The sequence below is a fragment of the Vombatus ursinus genome, unplaced genomic scaffold (genome assembly GCF_900497805.2).
Source record: "Vombatus ursinus unplaced genomic scaffold, bare-nosed wombat genome assembly UNPS02014909.1, whole genome shotgun sequence".
NCBI classification, from domain to species: domain Eukaryota; kingdom Metazoa; phylum Chordata; class Mammalia; order Diprotodontia; family Vombatidae; genus Vombatus; species Vombatus ursinus.
Genome location: NW_020954687.1, coordinates 5,926,654 through 5,943,817, shown reverse-complemented (window position 1 = coordinate 5,943,817; position 17,164 = coordinate 5,926,654).

Sequence of the window (17,164 nt, the reverse complement as noted above, 5' to 3'; positions counted from 1 at the left end):
TTTAGAGTAGAGGAGAAATGATTTGATGAAAGGGACATTTTAGGAAGATTAGGTGTGTCAGATGGATTTGGAATAGAGAGATATTTGCTAAAAGGAAAAAGAAAGTGAAAGCTTTAAGAAATGTTAATAATTGTTACTACTGTCATCACCAAGTATGATGTGACACTGACTTTACAGTTTGTAATACAAATGTTCACACACACACACATACACACACATACACACACTCACACTCACACATATCTGTTGTCCTTCCACTTTCTTCCTGAGATGCTCATGGGAAGATCTGGCTTAATGGGGTCTCTCAAACTTTCTGTTTAATGTTTTCCCTTCCATTGTTTCTTACTGTTCTATGGAGGAATAGTATTTCTAATTTGCCACCATCCTCTTCATATGCTTTTACAAAATAGTTTACAAAATAGTCAGTGTTGTCCTTGACTAGCCTAACTCATGCCTTGAGAAAGGGATCAAGTATTTGTTGACTGAGATGGGTTCAAGGATCTACATTGTGGCAATTGATTTACCTTGGCTAACCTTCCCTCATAAAGTCCTACTCTAATGCTCCATAATGCCTCCAGGAGGCAGCCAGGGAGCTCAATGGATAGAGCACGGGGCTTGGAGTCACGAAGACCCATGTTCACATCTGACCTCAGACACTTACTAGCCGTGTGACCCTGGGCAAGTCACTTAACCTCTGTTTGTCTTAATCTCCTGGAGAAGGAAATGCCAAACCACCCCAATATCTTTGCCAAGAAAACCCCATGGACAATATGGTCCCCAGTGTCATGAATGATTGAACAACAATGCTCCAGTCGACACAGTTTAGTATAGGATATGGCAAGAAGGCTTAGAAACTAGGAAGACTTGAATACACATCCTCTTTTTGATCAATATTGGTTTTATGGTTCTGGGCAAGTCACAATCTCTCAGGACTCTCGGCATCTTTCTAAGACCAAATTGCAGAGAAGGTGTTGGCCTGCATTGGCATAGGGAGTTTCCTAGATCAATGAAACCACATTGATACCTAATGCCTCATTATGTCATGGAAGTGACCCGGGGTTCTTGAAGGCTATAGCAACAGAATGCATGTTCTGACAGGATGCTGGAAAAGCTTTGCCTATGGTCTTGGGAAAAGACTAAGTTTGCCTTTCTACAACCAGCCTAGCTACATACCTTAGAGAGGCTCACTTAATTTTAGAACATCTATAAATATTAGCTGAGCTATTGTTATTGCAAATTTGAGATCAATGTCCATTGACCAATGAGTATACATATTCCCAGGCAGCTGAACCACATCAATTTTGACATTTTCCCTATCAATGTGATTAGAAGGCAAAGGAAGCTGCAGTTAAATGAAAAGATAGTGCATAGGTCCTTTTCAAGGAGAGGCAAATAAAGGAGTCAGCCAAGGTGGTTTTATCAAGCAGTTGAAGAAGGAATTAAGAAATGCTTTTCCTGGGGTTGTTTGGTTAGCTTGCAGTAAAGTGCTCATGATAACCATTTGCCAAAAGACTACCATAAAAATAACTTCACCTTTCAAACCATCATCTGTTGCAGAGGATGGAAAGGTAGAAGAATTCTACAAAGAACTCACTTGGAACTTCCTAATTAAAATCAACACATTTAGAGACTTCTATTCAAAAGTGGGCATAGGCAAGGATGGTGAAAAACGTTAGAAAATGCTGTGCAGTAATGAGACAAGCCAAAGTTTTGAAGAGTACACAGAAGGCTCACTCCTATGCATCATGGATATTTTCTCTAAGGAAAGAATTAAGAAGGCATCATGCATGGAAAACATTGAATAACATCACATTAAGTGAAACTGATTGTATTGTAGCTGCCTGGAAATGACTCCATACAATTGTTGGAGTAATTCCTAAATCAGCTGTTGACATAGTTATATCATCAACTTATTAGAGCAAAGATCAAAATATATACAGAACTAGAAGACAGAATAAAATGAAGAAAAATATATAATGTGTACTTAACGCAATTCCAACCTGATCTATTTAAACAAATTATGAACAAATTAAATGGATAAAAGAAAGGCAATCAGCATCAATTATAGTTTGATGAGAAGTTTAATCAGTGTAAATAAATAGCCATAGTAAGGAGACTAAAAAAAAAAAAAAACCTCAACAACAACCGAAGAAACCCCACTCATGTGCCTCAGTTAGCAAATATGTAACTTACTTGCTAATTAGTAGATATCACAGTCAAAGGCATCAAACAGCTCCAAACCATGCAGCAATCACTCTGGTCATGTTTCACCCTCCATAGGAGCTCCAACTCCTACCCCTGGGACAACAGGCTATGATAGGTGAATTGTCATCTTAACTTGCCCGGAACCAGGTCACTTGCCATCACAAGTGTACCATGCCACTGCACGTGTACCTTCAGCTAACTATCCCTCTCTGCCTCTCACACTTTTTAACTCTAGTTTCCTTCTGTGTTGTCTTTCCCCATTAGAGAAAAAGCCCCTTGAGAGCAGGGCCTGTCATGTTTGCTTGCATTTGTATCCTCAGAGCTTAGCACAGTGTCTGGCATATTGTAAATGCTTAATAATTGCTTTTTCTTTCATTTTTTTGATTCAATGTGAATACAAAATTCTACAGAAAAGGACTGTGGAATCTAAAGAGCACAACTGCTTGATAAAACAGGGTTAAGTAGTAGAGAGGGAAAACATTTTAAAGGAAGCTTGGCAAGAAAACTAAATAAGTAAAATTAGCCTGGGGACATTTAAGAATGAAACTTGAAGGAAGACAACAAATAAAATATGGAAAAGATCTGCAAAGATTTTTAAAGTAAACTCTTTTTACCGTTAAGAATACTTACTAAAATTCAAGAGACTTTCTTGAAAGATATAATACAAGAAAGCCTTGCTCAACAACTCTCTGAACATTAATATCAGGCAAGGTATAAAATAGGGTGATGTAAACTTGCCAAAAATGTTAATTCACTACTGTCAAGGAGGAGATCTAAAGCAGAGTCAATGCTGAATAGGGATTTACTATATAGACAGTTAGTTTCTTGAGATGCTCTTGTTTCTAGATGAAATTGTGCTGATTGCATTAATACTTGGGAGACAGTAGAGCCTTCTAACTGAAATCCATAATCACTTTGAAGAATTTGGCATAATCCTCCATCCACACAAGAAAAAATAAGTGTATTAAAATTACTATTTCCAGATTGTGACAGGCAGTTAAATGGACGTCATATAGAGTTCATCCATCTTAGATAGACCCTGCAAAAAGACAGTAAATTGGGCCCAGAATGGAACAGAAAGAAGAGAGTAAACTTGATTTCCTTTGGGAAATTATAATGTTCATTTAAGCATTATTGATATATTTTTATATCACCTTCATTTCCCAACATATACTTCTCCTAACAACTACCCAAGAGAATCATGCCTTAAAACAAAGTGTAAAAAAAAAAAGAGAGAGAGAGAAATTAAATCAGTTATGTAAAACAAATCAGCATATCAGTTGATCCAAACAATATAAACAGTATTGTACAAATACAGGACCCCAGCTCTGCTAAGAAGGTAGGGAAGTGTATTCTTACAGTTATTTTTCTGGGTTAAATTTGTTCATTATAGCTACACAGTGTTCAATTTAAAGTGTTTTATTATTGTTCTATTTATATTGTTGTATGAAAGTGAGACTGGTGACTTTAACCTTTTGTTTTTAATTTTTAGGCAATTGGGGTTAAGTGACTTGCCCAGGGTCACACAGCTAGTAAGTGTCAAGTGTTTAGTCTGAGGCTGAATTTGAACTCAGGTCCTTCTGACTTCAGGGCCAGTTTTCTATTGACTGCACCACCTAACTGCCCTGACTGGTGACTTTATACAGACTCCCTCACTTAAATCCAATTCACTTGCATGTCATGGCTTCACCTCCCTGCCATCATGGTCCTAATTGAGAACAAAGGACAAACAGCAACAACAACAACAACTACTTCTGTGATTTATTGTATATACTGTTTTCCTGTTATTAATTAATTTACTTTTCATCATTTTACATATGTTCTCTCTGTAGTCTTACTCATAATTTGTTATAGTAATATTTCATTACATTCATGTACTACAAGGGAATTCCAAATTGATGTTCATCTACTTTGTTTCTGGTTTTTTTTTTTTTTTGCAGTATGAAAAGTGCTGCTATAAATATTTTGGTGTATGGACATTTCTTTCTACCTTTGACCTCCTTAGATGTACAGTGTTCTTTTAATTCCCATAAGCTTATCCTTGAATCAAGGTGCCATTTAAAAAATACCAACAGTCTTTCAATGTTTCTGAGTGGCTATGAATCTTGGGTTATATCATGAAACATTACAGATGCTAAAGAGTTGAAGTTATAGATAACACCAATGGCAAAGATGAGGTTCATGGTAGATGTAAGGAGGCTGTAAAATATAAACATAGAATTATAAAGAAGATGCAATATATAGTATGTCATCAAAGAGCTGTGTAAGTAAAAAAAAAAGATAAACCAGTCATGTATGAGTGAGGAATGATTAATGGATGGCTCTTATTCTTTATTGGTATCCTTGTGATTTAAGGGAAAAATGAGGAAGCACCCCCTCATCCCCACCCCACCCCAGTACATCAGGTGAACTCTATGTTGAATTTATGGGAGAACTTAGATGAGTTGAAGAGTATGGTTAGGCATGTATGGGTTGAGGGGATACTGATAATGATGAGATCAGAGACTTATTTGGGTATTTGAATAAACTTCCTTAGGAAACTGCAATACACTGTCTTGATGTTTGTTCTTTTATCCATTTCCCACTTTTTCAGCATCAAAATCTTGTTTAAATTGTTTCATCTAGTGGTATGTCAATCAAATCTTCTCAGATCAATTTTATTTTTTCTTTGAAAAAGTATTGATATTAGCTTTTGCTCTAATAAGGTGATGGTCTAACTGTAAATAGATAGTTGATTTAGAAATCACTCTTACATGAATATTCAGTCATTTCCTGTCCATTAGAATGTAAGCAATTTAATTTTTGAGTTGTTTTTCAGTGCCTCCTAATTCTCTTTTCTAAAAAATCTTTATGAAGTAGAGGCATGAGCTCCTATATAGTTTATAAGCCTTTAGTCTCTCTTTTCTTAATCTTGAATTATATATTCCAACATTTTTTTTGCTATTCTCTCCATGACTACTTTTGTATTGAAGTTATTGAGTACTAAAGTTTGTGTTGATTTAATTGGAGGGTCGTATAAAATTCTTCATAGAATTTTTCTTCCTCCAAATCTACTAGAATGGACATTGGCACATAAACTTAAATTATTTTCATGGTGGGTTTTTTGCTGATGTTCTTCTTGTGTAATATAATGCAAAATGATAGTGTCCTAATAAATAACATTTGTTGCCTTTGCCTGTTAGACTAAACCAACTTGGTCAACTCCTTTATTTGCCTTCCTAAAGAGAATATGTGAGCTCTTCCTCCATTCAGCTGTATCTTTCTCCTTTCTTCTGGTTTAATTTATAAGGAGAATGTCAAAAATTGATATGATTTGGTAGGATGCTGACTTGGTCTTCGGCCAAGGATTGCAGTCAATGTGGCATGGAGAAAATAGGGCTGGATTTGCAGTCAGGGGGAGTGGTATGGAATCCTAGCTCTGCCACTTTCTGTTTGTGTGGGTTGAGGAAAGTGATTTAACCTCTCTGAGCCCAGGTTTTTTCTTCTATTAATTAAAAGATTCCATCAGATGATTCCTAAGGTCCCCTTTAGTTCTAATTCTATTATGAAAATATATACTCAAAAGAAAGCAGAAGGGAGAAGTATGCAAAGAGATGAAATATGTCTTTTGTGCATATGTACACATGCATCATTCCCCCTTGATAGAATGTAAGCTTCTTGAATTATTCCCCCTTGATAGAATGTAAGCTTCTTGAATTAGTCAGTGTTTACTGCGTGCCAGGCATGGTGCTACGGTGGTGAAGAGACAAAAATACTTCCTGCACTAAAGGACTATATATGCACACATATTCTTGCTTAATTATAGCCTTCTTTAGGATGAGGCAGGGTTGGAGGAGTAGGAGGGAGGGGAAATATAAAGTAAAAAGTGTACACCACAGAATAGAAGAAAACCTACAAGGAAGCAAGGAAAAGTCAGACAGCCTTGAAAACAATGTGTAGTGTTTAATATATAGGTTTTCTTGAAATGGAAATTTATTGTTTTATATTGAATCCTCTCTTATGTTCTGCTGTATACATGGCAATGTTTTTTTTCTTTTCTTGTTTTGTATTTAAGTTTAAAATAATAAAATTTACAAAAAAAATTTTATCTTGTATTTCCAGTGCCTAACATGGTGTCTAGCACACAGTAGGTAGTTTAATAAATGTGTGTTGACTGACTTATAGTAAGTACCTCACTACAAAATAATTCAAATGTGGACTTTTGCTCTAACATAAATAATGAACAAATTCAGAATATGTTACCATTAAATATACTTTAAGTAAGGGGATTTTAAAGTTCTTTTGTGGTGCAATGGAAAAAAAAGATTACTGGGTCTGGAGTCAGAGAGACCAGTCTCCAATCCTGCCTCTGATGTTTGCTTAGTACATTTGTAAACTAGCACAAGTCATTTAACTCCCCCAGTTCCCTTCCTTAATTCCCTCATCTGTAAAATTGGAGGGTTAGAGGGGTTTTCTTGCTTTTTTTTGTATCCTGAACCACTTTGTTAGCTTCATGAAGCCTATGGACCCCGCTTTTTTAATGTATAAAATACACAGTGATTTCAATTCCAGAATATTAACCACCACCACCATCACCATCCCCAACTCCATCCCCAAGTTCACAGAATCTAAGTTAAGAACTCCTAATATTTCTTCTAGCCTTGGCTCTATGATCCCAATAGTACATTTTGATGTTCTTTTCACCAGCCCTGAGCCAGGAAGGAAGGTTTCCCAATATGATACTGTATGAATGGGGGAGGATGAAGAGTAAATCAGTTTTATTTATAATCTTTTAATGTTTTTAAAAAGCTTTTTAGACAAACATCAAAAATGTTTATAAACTCCATGGTTGCAAAGAATTCATTTTAAAGCAGCATATAAGTTGTTTTGTTATCTTCCTCAGCATCTAGCCTAGTATTTTGTGCACAGTAGATTATTCAATGGATACCCAGAAGCAGATAAAGCCTCCTTCCCTCTTCGTTATTCCTTTGTTAGTAAAGTAACAAGATAATTTGCTCCTTTGCCCTCTCACCAAACAATCATCAAAATCTGACATATTTTGGATTGTGGCTTATTCTATGTATTATCAGCATTATAGCATTATTATTATTATTATTATTTGGCTTTCATTTAAACACGTGCTTTGAAACAGTTTTCCCCATTCTTAAATGTAACTTGATTTTGCCTTAGGGCCAAAACTTTTTCTAGAGATGAAATGTCTCATGAGCTTTTCAATGGGAAAATAGAAATAATTTTGCTTTCCAGTCACCCTCTCAAGAACATCCCTGTTCTGTATCTTGGCAGGCATCTGCAGAAGAGCCGATCTAGTCCAGCTGAGGAGATTTGAGACCTGCTCCATTTGGGGTCATTAGCACCCTATTGTTGTTTCATTTTATGATTTTGCCTTCCACTCTAAGCCAAGCATAAAAATCCATTCAGTCTCCTACATAATTCACGTTGACACGTTTATTTCACCACAGTCCCTGTGCAAACAAGTTCTTCCCCAGATTGCCAAAATATGATGGCTGCTTCTTACAAAGCATGCATGCAGGTTGCTTTTGTGGGGTCGGAACATTTCAGAGAGCACACATACTAGACATTTTAGGAAACATTTTGTGCAAAATAAAAAGAAAAGACTAATAGTAGTGCCAAAATAGGACTGGTCCCCATATCCCTCAGATGATTAGATAACTTGTTTGTTGTCAAACAAAAGTAGCAGTTTACTTCAGCAGCCCCAAAGACTGTTTTCAACTAAGAGCAGATGTCTCAGGAAAGTCAGAAAGAATACTCATTTTTTTTTTTTAGCAGTTAGGACAATGGCTTTGGGTGTAGGGAGAAGGAATCAGAAAGCACATGGTATCAATTAAATCAAGTAGTAATTAATTTAGGGCATTTTTTTCTGAGCTAAAAACAAAACCTCAGTGGTGGGCCATCTAATGCATGGTTGTAATCATGTGACCATGCAGGGAATTTTATTTTACAGCTTAAACTAAACAGTACTGAGCTTATGCAGAGGACACTGCTGTTTCAGTGCCATAAGCTGGAGGTGGTAGGGCCAGAGGGGAAGTACCCAGTTAAGATATATTTCTTTTATGGTTACCTTCCCCAGGTGTTCAGCTCCACATTGTCCAAAGGAATAGCTGATGGATGGGAGCTGCTCTCTCTTAGGCATGAGCCCTACCATATGTTTGTTTTATTTCAAAGTAAAAGGCCTATGCAATTTAATTGCTTGATGACCATAATTTAAGCAGCCAATATGGTCTACTGAATAGAACTCACATAAGACCAAAGCCCGCCAATCTCTAGGGGATTAATTCAGCAAAGGAGCCAGCACATTTTGTGAATCATTTCTCATAGATTAAAAATGTTGCTGAAATTTAGGTAGGGTATATATAGGCATAGTTATTGACATGATTAGTATTAACAAGCATCAAAATGCCATGCCCCATTTGCAAACTAGTATGTTCCATAACTTAAGGGGGAAAAATCTTAGTTTATGATAACAAAAATAAAATGACTGGGGAGAGGTAATGATTGATGTGTTCTGGTAGAAACATGTCTAGATTATTGTATTCAATTGGGGTAAGACATTTTAAAAGAGGTATATTGGAAAACCAATATAATGCCTGGCACATAGTAGGTGCTTAACTAATGCTTGATGGTTGATTAATTGAATGAATACAAAAGAAGGTGATCAAGGTGATGAATAGTCTTATGACTAGGAGCATGTGAAGGCATGGGGATATTTAGCGCAAAGACAAATAATTTGAAAGGAAATATATAAGAGGCTTCTTTAAACATTTGAAGAATAAAGATGGCAAAGTGATAACTAGAGGTTTTTCCTTAACTCCTTCATATCCTCCCCTACAATGACCGTCAAAGAGAATCAGATCAAATTTTGATTGGAAAGCCAAGAAAAATTTGCAAAGAGTCATTTTTTCCAAACCGAGGAAATTTAGGAAGACAGAGAGGTCTGCCTGTGAACACTGGAGTGGAGGCTGGCCAGGAGTGCAACACAGTAGCAACAACAGCATCACTACAGACAGAAGGGGCAGGGGCTGTGGTAGCCCCAATGACAAGGAGTAGCCCAGTGCTCAAGGATGGTAAGGAGACTGTGAAGAGATGGTAAAGTTGGGCAGAAAGAGATCCCAGGGGACCCTTGTACTAGCACTGGGAGCAGGAATGAGTGCCATCTGGCAGCTTTGTCACCCATTACCCAATTCTAGGTCACAGTTTCAGGGTGGGGAGGAGTGGTCATGGTAGCAAGACAGCAGGGGCTTACCTGTGAAAGATGCAAGGAACAAGTCCTAGAAACATAGTCGTGTTGCTCCGAGCCTGAGAACAGAGGGGAACCCAGTTCTAACCTTTAGCCCTGTATGTAAGCCTGTAATAGAATAAATCAGGGCAGGAGACCAAAACCAAGAGGGAGCCAGCGATTCAGTTGCTTCGAACCTATAGAACTTCCCAGTAAGCTAAGTATGACTGATTCCAGCAGCAATCTATGGAAACTCAACCATACACAAGCCAACAGACCTAAACTGGATCAGGAATTTGCAGACCAAGAGGAGAGTGAACAGACTTCTCCCTGCAACACACCACTTTGGAAGCATTACCCCCAGACTGAGTTTGAAAACATAAGAAGGACATAAAAGACAGACACTCAGGCCAGACATCTCCACCCCCACCCCCATCCCCCCACCAGGGGTGAGCAGAGCCCAACACTAACATAAAGTCCAAAGTCAAGAAGTAGGCTAGAAACATAAGCAAACACAAAAAGAATCTAACCATAAAAATCTACTATAGTGACAGGAAAGCCAAAGACACAAACATAGAGGGAAATAAAGACTTCAAGACATCTAAAAACAAAGCCTCAATGAAAAATGCAGATTGAACACAAGACCAACAAGAATGCCTAGATGAGTTAAAGGAGATAAAAAAGAGCCAAAAAATTGAAAAAAAAAATAAAGAGTAGTAGGTGATAAATTAGGAAAAGAAATGAGAACTATGCAAGAAAATTATGAAAAGAGAATTAGCAGCTTGGTAAAAGAGGTATAAAAATATTAAAGAATATAACTCCTTAAAAATTAGAATTGGCCAAGTGGAAGCTAATGACTTCATAAGATGTCAAGAAACAATTAAACAAAGTCAAAAGACTGAAAAAAATAGAAGAAAATGTGAGATATCTTGTAGGAAAAACGGTTGACCTAGAAAATAGATCAAGGAGAGATAATTTAAGAATCACTGCACTACCTGAAAGCCATGAACAAAAAAGAGCCTTGACATCATATTTCAAGAAATTATAAAGGAAAACTGCCCAGATGTGTTAGAACTAGAAGGAATAGTAGAAACTGAGAGAATTCACTGACTGCCTTTTGAAAGAAATCCCAAAATAAAGACTCTCAGGAATATTATAGCCCATAACAAGAACTCCTAGGTCAAGGAGAAAATATTGAAAGCAGTTAGAAGGTAAGAATTTAAATACTGGAGAGCCACAGTCAGGATCATACAAAAGGAGTGGAAGGTTTGGATTATATTCCAGAAGGCAATGGAGCTAGGATTACAATCAAGAGTAATATATCCAGAAAAACTGAGTGTAATCTTATAGGGGGAAAGTGGATATTTCATAAAAAACAGGACTTTCAAGCATTCCTGTTGTAAAGACCAGAGATGAATAAAAAATCTGACATTCAAACATAAGACTCAAGAGATGCATAAAAAGGTAAACTCCAGTGAGATGTCATGAGGGACTAAATAAGATTAAACTGTTTATATCCTTATATGGGAAGATGATACATTTAACCCCTCAGAATTATATCATCACTAGCATGATTCTACTATGTTGGGATGATTTCAAAAGATGAATGGAAGGGTGAGAAAGAGGGATGCACCAGGAGAGGGGTGAAAAGGAAAAGAAAAATGAGGAAAATTGTCTTATGTAAATAGGACATGCAAGGAGGAGTTTATACAATGGAGAGGAGGATGAAGGTGGGAGGGGGCAATAGATGAACCTCACTCTCACTTGAACTGGTTTAAAGAGGGAAGAATATACATACATACACAATTAGGTAATGAAATTCATTTTTACCCAGCAGGGAAGTAGGAGGGGAAAGGGTTAAAAGAAAGGGGACAGAGGGATAAAAGGAAAGGTAGATTAAGGAAGGCAGTGGTCAGAAGCAAAACAGACTCTTTAGGAGGGGAGATGGTAAAAAAAGGAAAAGAATAAGTATAAGAGAATAGGATGGAGGGAAATACACATTTAGCAACCATAACTGTGAGTGCGAATGGGATGAACTCACCAATAAAATGGAAGAGAATAGCAAAATTGATTAGAAGCCAGAATCTGACAATATGTTGTTTATACAAAACACATTTGAAACACAAAAATACAGTCAGAGTTAAAATAAATGGCTGGAGCAGAATTTGTTATGCTTCAGCTAAATAAAAAAGGCAGGGGTAGTAATCATGATCTCCGACAAAGCAAAAGCAAAAATAGACTCAATTAAGAGAAATAATCAAGGAAATGACATTTTGCTTTAAGAAAGGGTACCAGAAACAATGAATTAATAACAATACTAAACAGATATGTACCAGATACAATAGCATTTGAATTCTTGAAGTATTTGAAGAATTATCATATAGAGATGAGGAATGAAGCATTGTTGTACTTCAAAGGACAGAACTAGGACCTATAAGTAGAGACAGAGGAAAGCAAATTTCAGCTTCTAATAATGAAGAACTTTCCAACAACCAAGACTATCTAAATGTAAGATGGATTGCCTTAGGAAGCTGTGAGCTTCTTCCAGTGATGGGTATATCAATTCCTCTTTCAATAGATAAGGAGATTGAGGCCCAGAGAGATTAAGTGACTTGTCCAAGGTCATATAGGCTTTAAATTATTTTTTCCTCTAGAGCCATTTTTTTCACTGCCCTATAAGCTTCTTATTCTGCACCTTAATGACTCAAGGTATCAGCTTTCTTTTTTTAAAAATAATAGTTTATTAATATATTTTAACATCACCTTCATTCACCTACTATGTCCCCCATCCCTTTCCAGAGCACCATCCCTTATAGAAAAGAAGAAAAAAATAAGCTCAGTAAAGTTAATATATTGAGAAATACTGATGTTGAATGCATTGTTCCTTACTCATGCACCCCCACCCCATCTCTTCAAAGAAGAGTGAAGGGGACAGTATCTTCTCATTAGTCTTCTTTAGGGTCAATCTTGTAATTATAATTTCTCAGCATTCAGTTTTTGTTGTTTTGTTGCAGTTTCATCCCATTTACCCTGTCATGTATATTGTTTTACTGGCACTGCTGATTTCACTTTGTATCAACTTATATCCATTTTTATCCATCTTCCCTTTATTTATACAGTTATCATTTCTTGCCACATAGTGACATTCTATTATATTTATGGACCACAATTTGTTTATCCATTCCTGAGTTGATGCACATCTACTGTTTCTAGTTTTAAAATATTAATTTTCAAAGTTTATAGTGTCAGAATCCCTTAAAGACAACTTTAGCAGAACCCTAGTAGTAGAATATTTTCAAATGATTTATTTTAAGTGCTATTATTAATAGGCACATTATATCATAATGTTGATTAAAATATTTTAGATAAATTTTATTTTACCTTTAACAAACAATGTAGTAGTAGTGGTAGTAGTGGTGGTGGTGGTGGTAGAATAGTAGCAGCTGTAGCTGCTACTTTTACTTCTCAACATTTACTTTGTTATTCATCATTTTCAAAGTGCTTTAAATACATTGTTTTATTTGCTCCTTAATGATGAAGGAAAGTAGGTGCAATAGTATAAAATAGGTATATGCAATAGTTCTGGAGAGGGGAAGTGACTTGTCCACAATCATATAACCAAGTAAGTGTCAGAGGTAGGATGTGAATCCAGGTCTTCCTGACTCCAAAATCAGAACCCTATCTTCTATATTTTGCTTTTAAGTATTTTATAGTTGGAAGCAAAACTGGATATATTTACCTCATAAAATGCTTCACAACAATTTATGAAAGTAGTTTGTTACATCTTAAGTGTGATATATTTAGCATTAGCTAGTTATTAATATCAAACAATATTCTAGGGAAATTGAGTTCAAAACATTTTTCTTTGACCATTTGATGTCTTTGTTTATATATTTTAGCAAAACCATGTTTGAAATGTTTGAAAATCTGGGCATATAGCAAATTGAAAATTGAGATCACTAGATGTAAATCTGCATCAGTGCTTCATGTCATTGTATTTGCATCTTTTCTGTGCAGGGTACCCTTCCCTCCATTGGAGTCTGCCCAGTTGCCATTCTTGGTTCCAGTCTACCATGTGGAAAGTTGGAGGAGGTTGGGGACAGGGACCTTGCTTCTGGTTTGCAATGGAAAATGACAAACAGTGCCCTAATTGGCTGCGAAGCAATTCTTTCCCTCCCCCTTCCTTCTTGGCCACTTGGAACCAGTAATATCAACTCAGCATGCTCCGTGGAAGGTAGAGAGTGGGGGCTGGGAAGGGTATCTACTACACGTGCACACACATATGCACACGTGTGTATATATGTATGTAATATGACTTCCTACTTAAACTAGGTTTATGGATATTTGTTTAAACCAGACTTGCATTGTTTCAATCTGTGCAAAGTGTCTCTACTTCTTTGGCACCCTTGGCTTCTTTGCTGAAGTCTGTTCAATGTCAAGAGGAAGAGTACTAGGACTTTTGTATCCTGCTTATTAGGTAGGCAAACTCCTGGCTTACCTAATTTCCATGCTAATGACCCTGTGGGTGGGGCAAGTCAGGGTGACATTTGTTGCATTACAGCCTTGGTTATTAATACTATTGCTTTTTCATTTCTTCAAACGTCACCCAACTTCTGATTTCCATAAAAGACAGTTATGGGGGAAAAGGGCAAAAAAGAGAAGCATTGGAGATAGATAAGTAAGGAGAAAGAAACCATGAAGATGATTTGCCTGGCTTTAGATTTGTAAAGAAGACCAGACATTGAAATTTGGGTAGGAATAATTTGAAGTAATTTGGAAGAACTTCAGGAAAATTTGAGCTAAAGGAGAAGGAAGACTTAATTTTAAGGAAAAAGCTTGAGGAAAAAGACTCAAAGAGGAAAAGAACTCAAGAAGAGAAAGAAGGTAGTTGGTAAGGCAAAGTAAAACCTTTCCATTCTCCAGACTAGCAGAGACAATGAAGTACTTCTTAAAAACCTAAGATTATAAATAGACTCTGATTTGATTAGTCTGCTGAAATAGACTATAATCAACTAAATATCATATATTACTTAGCAAATAAAATGACTGATTTTAAGCCATTAAGAGGGCAACTTTTTAATAGTGTGATGAATTTTGACTGTTTTTATGGTTCTCTGAATTGGCTGTGCATAAACATTGGGGGTGACTAATGCAGACAGTAAGGTGAACAGGTTTGCTCTGTGGGCTTGTCTGCCATTACATGGGACTTGAGGATTCCACAAAATGCCAAAGGAGAAACTGTGATCCAGATAATGTATAAGTCAGAAAACTGTAAGTGAAAGCTTTTGTCAAATATTGTAAAAGGTCTTTCTTGTACGACTGATGTTACAACTATCTGGGTCAGGGCTGTGGTGTGACCCTTGGGAGTTGACTTAAAAGGAGCTGACAGTTCCATAGGTGGGGTCTGCCTGAAGGCTTAGTAACTCTAAGGAGATTTTTCCAGGTGAAAGGTAAGGTCAAATGTGGGATTTCTTACAAGAAAGAGGGGTTTGTTGATTAGGTAATCTGCTGCCAATCATCAAATCAATGATGCAGAGATAGTTTTCTGCAGGTTTTATTTATGCTCAGAATGCAGACTCATCAGTTTTGGTGGTGGGGTGGAGGAAGCCAGAGAGACCAGAGCATCAGTTTCAGGAACCTTATGTAGCCTGTGAATATATAAGCAGGAGGAGTACAAAGGAATTTTCCAGAAAGCAGGAGGGGAAGATAAGGGTATAGCCATCATAAGGGGGAAGGTAAGGATTTTGCATGAGGAAAGTCAGGGAATTAGCTGGTAATAACTGGAGCTTGGTATTTATGTCCCAATCTTAGTCGTGGAGTTCACGTGATGGAGGCAATATTCTTTTCTTACTGTAGCGGTGGCAAGAACTCTGAGCCAGAGTTTCTTTCCAACCATGGTCTTTCTCTTACCAGTGTCAGCAAGAGGCCTGAGACAGACATTCTCTTGCCACAGAAGCATTAATACATTGGAACCAGATAAAGCCTCCATGTGAGAAATGGGCTATCACCACCAATAAGTGTTAGCACTCTGGACAGGGGATACTGGGAGTTGGGAGAACTTTAGGAAAATTTGAAGATCTACTTGAGTTGAAAAAGAAAGAATGCTCACTTCGGGAGGAAATGTTCTATGTCAGTAAGTGATAGGGTCGGGCCAATCGCTGTTGAGCTGTACAGTGAGGCCAGGTGGGAGGTGGAGTTTGTATGTGGTAAGGTATTTGGGAGTAAGATATTTCCCCTGTTCATAGTCTGAACCTGTTAGTATGACTGTTATTACTATGGAGTCCTTTTACCATTTTGATTGACTTTGGAAGTCAACCAAGACTCAGGCAAGACTGAAGGGTTCAGAAAGAAAACAGCAGTGTAACTGAGATCCCAGGGGGACCTCCTGACATTGAGTATGTTACCGTGTCTAAAATTGTGTTGTTTAGCTTATCTGTTTTCTGTTTTGTTGATTTGGTTATTTTATGTTTTTGTAGATATTTATTTAAATATTTAGTTGCTATGACCTTAGTGTGTGTATGCACCCAAACAAATATATGCCTACATAGACATAAGTACACACACATACACACACACATATAATACTAATGTGATTTAATTGTCAATGGCGCCTAACCTAATATATTTCTCTTAATGGTATCCATTGTCACTTCTTTTTTATCCAATATCATGACTGCAACCTCTGCTTTTTTGGATTTAGCTGAAGAATACTCAAAATACTTTATTTTTTTCAGCTCCAAATGTTGATCACCATTTCACTGTATTCTTGATTAACAAAAGTCTCTCTCTAGCACTGTTTTTGCATATTTTGTATGCTTTTATAATACTTTATTTGAAATATGTGCTTTGATATCTAATGTGTTCCTGTATTTTGTGTATTGTATGTTGTGAATTTCACATCTTCATCAATATCCTCTCCATCCTTGTTCTTTTGAAGCTTATCCTGAGGCTTTAGCTTTTTAATGTTTTAGATGCTACCTCTTTGAAAGAGAACCTACATTTTATAGTTGCATTCCTCTTATTTCATATTTTAGGTTTATCTGGCTGTGGAAAAGATGAATTAAAATACTTGAAGAAAAATATTTTTAAAAAGGATTTTGTATTCTCTACATCTTTCAGTCAATTCAGTCAGTGCCTGATGATAAAGATATGATATATTCTGAAGTATCATTCACAAAAGGCTACCTGTTTCCTATTAATTCCCTCTTTGAGGATGTCCTCATTGTTTGTGGTGGTTATTTATAATAGAAAAATGGACATTTGGGTCTATAATTGAAAATTTCTATCACATTTTTGGGAGTATTAATGATGGCTACTTATTTCTTTCTAGATTCCAACCCTGAATTGTTTCCTCCAGTATCTCTTCCTTCACTCCAGTCTCAGAGGATATAGTGTTGTTTCTTCTTACCAATGATAAGCCCTCTACTTCTTTGATCCCATTCCCTCCTATCTCCTCTGGAATCTTGCCTCTTCATTCATCCCTCTCTCTTCCCATTTTCCACCTTTATTTACTTTCCCTTTCCCTGGTGCCTACAAATATAACCAGATCTCTCCCATCCTTAACAAACCATTGCCTGATCACACCATCTCCTCAATCAATCATCCTGTGTGTCCTCACTTACACGTCCAAATTCCCAGGGGAAAAAAAAAACTGTATACATAATTTTCCTCCACTTTCTTACCTTCTACTCATATCTCAAACTCTTGCAATTTGGCTTTTATTCC